This window comes from Lactuca saligna, chromosome 2 (assembly GCF_052625555.1).
Source record: "Lactuca saligna cultivar CGN05327 chromosome 2, ASM5262555v1, whole genome shotgun sequence".
Taxonomy (NCBI): domain Eukaryota; kingdom Viridiplantae; phylum Streptophyta; class Magnoliopsida; order Asterales; family Asteraceae; genus Lactuca; species Lactuca saligna.
The window spans coordinates 182,386,738-182,398,256 of NC_136418.1; the positions used below are offsets into that span (position 1 = coordinate 182,386,738).

Below are 11,519 nucleotides of genomic sequence, written 5' to 3' on the forward strand. Positions count from 1 at the left end.
TTTTAATCTGAAGACTTCTGAAAACAAACAGCTGTGAGATTAAAAGTCTTGCGCGTGTGCTACGCCACGCAACAATAATAGGTCTGAAGAGGTTTTTTTTTCCAAAAAAACAAACAGCACCTTAGATGAAATTCAACTTAACTCTTTTATTTGTATAAGTATAAATAAATTTCAAGTGTTAGGTGGATCGATTGATGTTGCCATTCGATTGTAGATTGTTCAACCTTGTTGTAGCTTATTTGTGCTGTTTGACTTTGTTTTGAGTTCATTGCTAAGGGGTGTTTATGATTACTTTGTAAGGTTAAAAGTCCTTTTTATAAAATGATTTTTTGATTAGTAATTTTTCCAAAAGAAATTTTTTAAAATGTATTTGTATTTGTGTTTAAGGTAAAAACCAACTTTTCAGTTAAAAAGTCTCAAAAATTACAAAAAGACGGGATTTGTGATTTTTGAAAATCCAATTTTTCTTTCTACACAAAAAATTATTTTAAAAGATCTTTTTCATTAACAAAAAATATTTTGGCCATTTTTTTGATTTTTTGAAAAAATTACAAGTTAAAAGTTGTTTTAAAAGCAATCTCAAACACCTTTGATTCTTTTTTAATAAATTAAATTGATCTCGTTATTTATAAAAGAAGTAAGTAGAATAAGAGTATTACGTTATTTGGAATAAAAGTATTCATTACATAACGGTATTGCTCGATTTTGTTGTAGCCTATTTGCAGCTGTTTGACTTTTGTTTTGAGTTCATTGCTAGTTAAATTGATGTCGTTAAAAAGACGTAAATAGAATAATGGTATATTAACTTAGAAACTGTTTCGGTTATAATTTATATGTTTGGTAAGTCTAAACGTGATTGTGTATTTACTATAAAACTATTCATTGCATAATTACAGAAAACCAGAAGATGTACAATAAAAATTTGGACTCTTATAAGTTATTAAAAACAGAATAATTATTCCAGTTATTACTATATTTATTTTCTAGACTAGATGTATAAGCAGGCAGCAAGTTAGTGGTCACTGGTCAAAGGGTATACAATTATACAAAGTCCGGACACAGACACAGTAACACTGACGCATTGCTGTTGCCATCCTCTTCATCGTCTCTATATACATCTCCGTCCAGCATCTGAAAATTTTCACTTCATCGCATCTCTCTCTCTCTCTCTCTCTCTCTCTCTCTCTCTCTAGATTCTTATCACTCACTCACACACATATCACATAGTGAAAGTGGGATTCTCTTTTTCAGACCAACAACGATGTATTTTCCAGAGTGTGTCACCTCTCTCTCTCTCTCTCTCTCTCTCTCTCTCAATACATATATGTATATATAGAGAGAGATATCATATTAGTTTGTATGTATAAATCTTTATCATATGTTATGGGTGTGTTTTATTATGGAGAAGATTTGGGGGAGATCTTTGAAGGCTTTTTTTGTGTGTAATTTTCTTACATAATTATGCCTTTTTTTACTTTAAAAAAAAAAAATCTGACTCTGACTCTCATGATAAAAGCGACCCATCAGCTGTTTGTTTCCTTTTCATAATTACGAACTCACCTGATTCCTTCCATAAAATTTCCGACCAATACACCCATAAACAGTCACTGTAGTCGTTTATTCGTATTCAGGTATCCAGTGAATTCCATTTCAATCAACTGCGTCTATGGATATTGGATAGCTACACCCAGTTAAGCACTCTCTCTCTCTCTCTCTCTCTCTCTCTCTCTCTCTCTCTAACACACAGACACACACTTCACAATGCCATATCAAGATATCTCTTTGACCGATGTTCTAACAGGGGTGTCTTTGAGATGGCCATTTTCAAGATTAGGGTTTGTGGGTATTTCTCGTTATTTTCCCTTTTTTTGTTGATTAAGATTTAGGGTTTTTATTCTTGAAAAGCAATCTGGTTGGCGAGTCTTATGTGTTACTATTCTTGATATCTGGTACCGATTCTAGTTCTGTGAGAAGTAAACTGATGAAACAAGTAACCAAGAATATAAACAAGATATAGTTTAGCCTAAATGAAGAACCAAAAAGGGAAGGTTTTTAATGTCTTTGCAGCTGTTTGCTTTTTCACGGTAACCAAGAATATAAACAAGATATAAATCTTGAAAATGAAACAAGTAATTGATCTTAATGCATTCTAATTAACACACTCACTTATTATGATCAGAGAGAAATAGTTTTGTTTGATCATGTATCGAATTCATATATGTTAAAGGTTTCACTTTTGATCATTAATTAGTTCTGGCAAACGCGACAAGAAGAAAGCTAGCTATGAGATTTAATTTTGGTAATGGATGCATGGTTAGGGCCAGAAGATCATTTTTCTCATTATTCCTTTTGAATTATTCAACTTATTTGTATCACTTTAATTATATACTTTAACTTCTGCACATGATTATGCTCGAGAGCTAAAAGACATTTTACGAAACCAAGTGCAGATTTGGGTAGATTATTGGTCTCGATATATATGGATATAATTTTCTTACAAGTTCGACAATTCTCACAAATTATATCTATTATGCTGTTAGTTGTGCTGTACCAAATCAAATTATCTATGGTGATTTGATATGTCAACAATACTTTTGTGTTATGATTAAAGATTTGTAAAAAAAAAAAAAAAAATTATGTTATTGAGTTAGGTGTTGGTGACTAAAACCAACTATCTTCTTTTAATGTGATGAGTTGTAGGTTAAAACTTTGTTGATGCTCAGAAATGCAAAAGCATCGTTAGTTAATTATTAACTTTTAATAGTTTTATGTATTTGAATGATATTTCTATAGTCAATGGAAGCGAAGGGAGCTCCCTTCAGCCCACTCATGGATGTGATAAAGGAATTGAACTAGCTGCCGACTCATTCATCTAACCACTCAGTAGAAAAGGATTCATTTTATGCTACTTTGATTGAATGAATGATGCGGGAGATCGTTTTCATCCCTTTCCAATCTATGCTTGGACTGAAGGGAGCTCCCTCGTTCTTTTCACCTAGCCTCATTATGTATGTTAAATATATACGGTTTCTCTATATGCCCATAATAAGGATTGCCTTGTTTGCTTTTCTTGCAATTTATACACACTTAAAGTTGTTCTTATGAGTTTCTTTTGTTTTTTATTCTTATATATATATGAAGTAAAAGGAGCATATACATGTTTGTCTATTTGTTCTTAGGCCATGTAATGGGATATATCATTGCGATTATAACCTATTAACCTTACTGTTCGTTTTCAAGTATGGTATATATACGATCTTATCCAAGGTATGCATTGAAGTTAACGAAGGCCAGCATGTTACTGGTTTCATTGCCCAGGATAACAGCCTGAATATTATAAAATAAGGTATGTAGATCGACTGTTGTACCACATGAGTATGTCATTCTAGATGCCTTTTATGTAGATCATTTTTTTTATTAATTAATTTGGTACCTTAAATAGCCATATGTGGATGATTCACTATGTAACATGTCTAAAAAGGTGTGCTTTTACTATGCACTTTAGTGGAAAGATTCTTGAAGAAAGTACACTTCATGGAAAGAAGACCAACATTTGGTTGGTTGATGATTTTAAATAAAAATATCATGGGTATAAGTGCCCCGGACAAAAATTGCTACATATACACTTTAGGGTTTGCTAAGATCAACTATAGGATTTAATAAAGGATTAATGCTATTAAATTATTTAATCGATTTAATATAGGCTTAATATATATTATAAAAGTTCTTTAGTTTAACCTGTAATTGTTTTGGAACCTCAAATCTAATTTATTTCTAAATTATTTTTAATTCAACTCATGTTTCAGAGAAGAATTGATCTCTTAGTCTCATTATATATATATATATATATATATATATATATATATATATATATATATATATATATATATATATATATATATATATATATATATATATATATGATACCGCTTACATAAAAGACTTTAACTATATATATATATATATATATATATATATATATATATATATATATATATATATATATATATATATATGATACCGCTTACATAAAAGACTTTAACTTGTAATTGTATAATATTTTCTTTTTGTAAAAAATTACATTTCTTAACTTTAGGAAAGTAACCAACAGGTTATTGCTGATAATTACACATTGTATGGCTACTGCTATGGAATAGTTGACGTTGCATGACTAGATTTGTCGCATCTTCAAAAATTATTAAAAAAGAATTCTTAATTCACCAATGAAGCAATAAGGATCCTTGATTGTATTTCAATCCTATATTTTTCACTATTAAATTAGATTGCTAACATCATCTTCTTCAAATAAAATTCAAACACAATTACATTTAATTATAGAATCTTTAATAATTATATAATCTTTAAATTCAATAATTACATTACCAATTACCTAAGCAGTTATCGCAGTCCAAATTTCAATAGCGGTCACATGCCGCTATTTTAAATCACGGTTATCGCGGTGGTATAGCAGTGATATAACGGTTTTTTAATATTATGTATAATTTATATTATATATTTATATAAAATTTATATATTAGATTATTAATACTATATGAAATTAATATCATAAAAAATCATGTAAAAACATAACATAATCTATATATATATAATATTCTAATATAGTTATATGGAAACTAAAAAGTGTCAAATGTCATTACAGTTCAAGTCGTTCATTGTTTCTAAGTACTGAAACAGATGGGAAAATGGAAGTTATCATTTGTTGATTTTTAGTTTGTAATTAATTATATTTATTATTTGGACTTATTAAGACAAAAAGTGTAGTGGAATAGTTAAAAAAAAAAATAAAGATTTAATATTGAAATAACACACAATTGTTTTTTTCTTTGTCAAAGTAGCCCAATATGTACGAAATTGTAAAAGTAGGTGTAGTGTCACTGTAGCGCTGATGAGTTTTGCGGTAAATAGCGGTCAATAGCGCCGCTAATAGCGTCACCGCTATTTGTAAATGCTATTTCAAAATATCAGTTTCAGTAACACCGCAAAACGCTATAGCGCTGCTATAGCACCTGTATAGCGCGATATTGACAGTATAGCCAATTACAGAATATCATTCTATTTATATACGAGATATTAGTTTCTCTAATTAATATTGTTCCTAATTTAACTCCCATAGTTATAGCTTCTGACTTCAAATTTGAAATTCGTTTAGTTTTTATTTAATTTTTTTAAATTTTTTTTTTATTAAATAAGCATATCAATAATTTGATCATTAACCTATAAAATCTAATCTAATCCTATTAATTTAACAAAATATTTAAGAGTTAAGAATATATATATATATATATATATATATATATATATATATATATATATATATATATATATATATATATATATATATATATATATATATATATATCGTGAAAAGCATAAATAATGTACCTTTAAAACTTATATAAAAAGAAAAAACTTATTTGGAGGCATATATCTCACTTCTCACTATACTAATAAAAAATAATAGTTTTTTTTTATCATGTGTCATCTTATTATGAACTATTTGAATGTTTTCTGCTTAGTGCATAGAACTTTTGTAATCTACATTTTCCATTGGTGGTATCAGAGCCTTACGGCTATCCTTCATTTATTTTCACATTGGTAAATTGATCAATCAAAAGAAACTATTTTTTTCAAAAATTCACTGCTCACGACGCTAGCTCGGTCAGATCTGAAAAATCTGATCCTTATCTGCCTAATCTAATTTCATATGATAATTATTTGCTATATTGACTTGCAAAATCTGATTTTACTGAATATATCATGATAATATGAATGCCTAGAAATTAGAAGATAAATATTTGACTTGATTAATTATTTGGTGATTAATATGGTTAATTTTTTTTAAGTGTTTAAAGAATTAATTTGGATATTAATTGGACTTCAAAATTCATGTCAAATATTATTTGGTTTATTTTTAAATTTAAATTAAATGCTTAATTTTCAAAATTTAAAATATAAACTAGTATTTTTTTTAAAGGTTTAAAAAATACACCTTATACTATATGTAGAATTAAATGTTTAATTATTATTATACGAATAAGACTAAGTTAGTCGAACCGCTAGTACGCCTCATTCATGAAGCCGATCTATAAGGGAGGTATAAGGTAACTGCTTATAAAATGACAGTTGAATAAGTGTCCACTCTTATCCACAACTTCTTTAATTGGTAGAGGGTCATTAGCCGAACGGGTTTGATAGTGCAAATAATTCTCATTAATAAGTATAATGAAAAAGTAACTAAATCTTTTTAATAAAATTCTCAATTTTAGTTACTTTAGGAAAAATGTGAATTTGTATGCTAACCCATGAAAATTGCACATTGCACTTTATAAGTCGTCAATGGAGCATGTGCGGTTAACCGACACACTAATAGGGACTAATAAAGAATGGAAATGGGTGTCTCGAAAATTATCATTGATTAATCTAGCATGTGTGGTTAACCGACATATTAAAATGAGATGATAAATGAAATCGAGAGCACCAAGCTAATTTGCATGATTATTCACATCTTGTTTGTGATCCTCGGTATCCCACTCACAAATGGATTAACATAATAGTGATTAAACATGCCACTAAAAAGTTCAATGAATCTCAAAAGATCTAGGAATTTCATCAAAAACCTAATTCATTCAAATTTCATTTTTCGACGGTGAGATTGGTAAATCATCATTTACCTACCTTTATATAATTTACAAATAGATAACGGTATCCTTTTTCTAAGTTGTGAATTATTTACTTGGATCCTAGTCTTAATATCTCATTTTGGGTCTTATATTGACGATTATTCTTATCTAACTAAAACTATCTTTCTTTTATAGATGTCTACTCCAATTTATGCTTTTGGTTCCTCCCGTGAGAGGGAGATGGAGTTGGAGTCCCACATGAGGGAGATGGATTATCACGACGTTTTTCCCGAAGAGTTACTAGGACTGCCTCCGGAGAGGCAGGTGGAGTTTCGCGTTGATTTAGTTCCAGGTGTGACTCCGATAGCCAAGGCACTGTATCGGTTGGCACCACCTGAGATGCAGGAGTTATTCACGTAGCTGCAGGAACTACTAGACCAAGGGTTTATCTATCCGAGCAGCTCTCCATGGGGAGCATCGATCCTTTTCGTGAAAAAGAATGATGGATCGCACACGATGTGCATTGATTATAGGCAACTGAACAAACTGACGGTGAAGAACCATTATCCCATGCCAATGATCGATGACATATTCGACCAGCTTCAGGGTGCGTCTTGGTTCTCCAAGATTGTTCTTTGGTCTAGGTATCATCAGATGAGGATTCGGGAGGAGGATATACTGAATATAGGGGTGAGCAAAAACCGCACCGCAACTAAAATTAACCACAAAAACCGCATAAACCGCAACCGATAAACCGCATCCTCAATAAAAACCGATGGTGAGGGTTTCTGTTTTTCAAAAACCGCTAATTTGCGGTGCAGTGCGGTTATTAGTCTTCAAAAACCGCAAAAAACCCGCACCACACCGCATATATTATATATATACAACTTTTTTTTTATTAATTATTAATATATTAAATATTAAAAATAAGATAAGTTTCATGAATGAAAGATGAATGAAATAGTAGAAGACAAAAGTATGGTTTTTTGTTATATTTAACTTTGAAAAATAGTGAATTTAGACAATTTTAAGAAATATATTGTTAATTACTATTGATTTGACGTTTTAAGATATTAATTGTTTGTGATTTAAGTTAATTGTCTTATACATTATGTTTTTTTTTAATTATTATAAGTAATATGTTTGAATTCTTAAAACCGTTTGAACTCTAAACTGTGGCTAAAAACCACACAAAATAACTGCACCAAATCCATATGGTTAATAACCGCAACATGGAAAAAACAAAACCGCACCGCAAAAATAACCGCCTAACAGCACCGCAAAAATAACTACACAAAGCGGTTTTGAAAATGGATTAACCGCATTTGCGGTTAGTGGTGAGGTTTTGGCTAATAACCGCACCACGCTCACCCCTATCTACAATGGCATAAAAATAATTTGTTAAATTAAAAAAAAAAATGCATTAAGTAATTTTTGACATAAATTGATATTTTAAATTATTTTGTTGATAGGTGATATTAAATTTCTTTTCTTTTGATTTTATTAAAATTCGTTAACAACCAATTTTGATATAACATATCTAATTTTTAATGGCATTCAAATTTTTTTACCGTTATAAAATACGTGATATAAATTATTAAATGTAAATTTTTATAGTGGTATATAAAATGTGCCACTAAAAACATATGGTATAATGGCATAAAAAGAAAATGTCTCTAAAAACATGATATAGTGACACATAAAAGAATATGCCACTAAAAGTTTGTGTCAGCGTTATTTTGTTTGTAGTGAACTAATTGTCTGAGGATTCGTAACCTGTGGCGTGGATGCAATATGCATTTCAAACACTTGTGAAGCGTTATTTTGTTTGTAGTGAACTAATTGTTTGAGGATTCGTAACCAGTGACGTGGATGCAAAGTAGACATAATTATTTGAGAGATGATCTGAAGGATGAGATTTTGACGAAAAATAACAAGGTGGGGGCCAAATTATTTTGATACAAAATGTGCTAGGTGTATATCAACCAATTTAGCAAAGGTTGTGGCGTTGTGCAAGAAATTAAGATATAAGACACCAGAATTACGAGGAAAGCCCATAATCTTTACTCAGATCTCCAGCAAACCTCGAGCACCGGAAATATCTGGGCTGCCTTTGTTGCTTTTTTTTTATTGACCAATCAAATGACTACAATTTGATGAAAGCGTCGTAGCTAATTGTAAGTAAACATGAGTGTGTTCATGTGTCTGTGTGTGTTTGTGATAGCTGTTAATTTATACATAATATTCATAATGTCTATCAGCTAAATCCCTAGAACCTCGACATTATCTTCTACTCTTAGGTTTTTGATGATGAGACTCCCTTTATCCTAAAAATCAGGATGACCGAGTATTTTTTTTTTTTTTTCACGTTTCTTTTAGTACTTACGATTTTTACCGGGTCTTTGTTGATAGTGTAAATACCTAGATTTAAGAGGTAGACAAAAATATAAAAAGCCTCGGATATCTTGAACATAATCCTAGTCAAGATCTTACTCGGCATACTAGCCCGAATCATCTGTAGGATTTAAACGTCAAATTTCACATAAGCGTTTACAATGTTGAACTTCATATTGTTATTAATTATTTTTCTTTTAAAAACTTTGGAATAAGTATTTTGCATTAAATAAATGGATATATATATATATATATATATATATATATAAATCATTTAATTATATTTGTGTATTTAATAGGCCACTTTTTCATTTTGTCCTGTACCCAAAATATATTTGGTCTAACCCTTACCACAAACACCAAACATGTCCATATGTGGTGTCATAGTGTTTAACTTTGGGAATATGAATTATTAACGTAATAAATTTTTCGGTATGTTTACATCTGTGTAGCTATCTTTTTTTTTTTTTGTACACATCTAGGTAATAAACTTGTTGGAAATAAGAGCGAGCAGAACCCGAACCGAAACCCAAAAAAACCGAAATAACCGTAAAAACCGAAGCCGAATAACAGAAACCGAAACGAAAACCGATGGTGCGGTTTTTAATTTTGAAAAACCGAAAAATTGTGGTGCGGTTCGGTTTTATGTTTAATAACCGCACCCAATTAACCGAAATAACCGCAAACCGCATAATTTAATATATTATTTAAATATTTATAATAGTTATATTTAACTAATAAAATAAATTAGCTAATCTAATTATCTAAGGAATGCGCAGCTACGAAACGGATGGTTTATAACTTTGTATATTAATATTTTCATTATTTTTTGTAGACCATAAAAATTCTTCCAAGGATGTTTAAGAAGATTAAGATTAATGGTAATTTATGTTTTTTTTTTTTTTTGGTGATAGAAACATGTCTAACACTTTTGAGAAAGTTTGAATTGTAATTGGTACTATTTAACTGTTTTGATGAAGTTTGAATTGTGGTTGGATGAAAGTTAAACTAAGATGTTTTGTTATTTAATGTTTTGAATTTAGTATGTTAAAGTTAGATATTGTGGAAATTTATCAAATTTATCATCTTACAATTTTTATTGTTTAGTTTTTGGTGTGTAAAATGTAAATGGTGGTTAGTAAATGTTAGACATATTGCTGATTATTTGAACGAAATGAATTCAATATAACATAATAAAATGCAAATTGAAAGAATAAATATGGATCAAAATAGTGATTTATTTGCAATGAAAATATTGAAATAAATGATAGTGGATTAAATTTTATGTTTCGAACATGAAAAACCGCACCTTTTTAACCGAAAACCGCACCACCTCATTTTGTGGTTGAAAACCGAAACCGCACCGAATTAACCACAAAACCGCAAAAATAACCGCAAAACCGAACCGAATCAAAACCACAATTTTTGGTTTTTGGTTTTAAAAAACCGCAATTTGCGGTTGCGGTTGCGGTTTTATACAAAAACCGCACCGAACCGCACCATGCTCACCCATACTGAATACGGCTTTCAGGACTAGATATGGGCATTATGAGTTTATGGTGATGCTGTTTGGGCTCACCAATGCCCCGAAAGCATTCATGGATCTCATGAACCGGGTATGTAGGCCGATGTTGGATCAGTCAGTAATTGTTTTTATTGATGATATCCTAGTCTACTATAAGACCAGGGAGCAGCACGAGCAGCATTTGAGGGAGGTATTGGAGACCCTAAGGGCGGAGAAACTTTATGCGAAGTTTTATAAATGTGATTTCTGGCTACAAGAAGTACAATTTTTGGGGCATGTTATCAATCAGGAGGGAATTTCGGTCGACCCAGCCAAGGTGGAGGCGGTGATGTGATGGGAGGTACCGATGAATGCCTCAGAAATTCGTAGTTTCTTGTATTTAGCAGGCTACTATCAGAGATTTATCCAGGATTTCTCCAAGATCGTTGTGCCATTGACCTGCTTGACCAAGAAGAATGTGACCTTTCGGTGGCGTGAGGATCAATAGATGGTGTTTGAAAACCTGAGACGGAGGTTATACAAGGCTCCGATTCTAGTACTACCTGAGGGGTTGGATGATTTAGTGGTGTACTGTGATGCATCGATTTCAGGGTTGGGTGTGGTATTAATGCATAGGGGGGCATGTGATTGCTTATGCCTTGAGGCAATTGAAGCCTCACGAGGAGAATTACCCCACACATGACTTGGAGTTGGGGATGGTAGTGTTTGCCCTAAAGATCTGGAGGCACTATTTGTATGGTGTGCAATTCACAATTTATATGGATCACAAGAGTCTCAAGTATTAGATGGATCAGTAAATCCTCAATATGCGGCAGAGGAGATGGCTGAATGTTTTGAAGGATTATGATTGCGAGATCTTATACCATCCAGAGCAGGCCAACATGGCGGCCGATGCTTTGAGCCGCAAGACAACGGGGTCCCCGATTAGGGACATTTGTATGAGGATGACTGTGATTTCG

General features: G+C 31.2%; 1 long non-coding RNA gene across 1 annotated transcript; it reads left to right on the forward strand.

Moving 5' to 3' along the window:
* Positions 1–1,037: 1,037 nt before the first annotated feature.
* Positions 1,038–7,676, forward strand: LOC145028432 (uncharacterized). The gene is made up of 2 exons (XR_013675998.1): positions 1,038–3,346; positions 6,837–7,676. It is a non-coding gene; the product is annotated as an uncharacterized LOC145028432 (long non-coding RNA).
* The last annotated feature ends 3,843 nt before the right edge of the window (positions 7,677–11,519 follow it).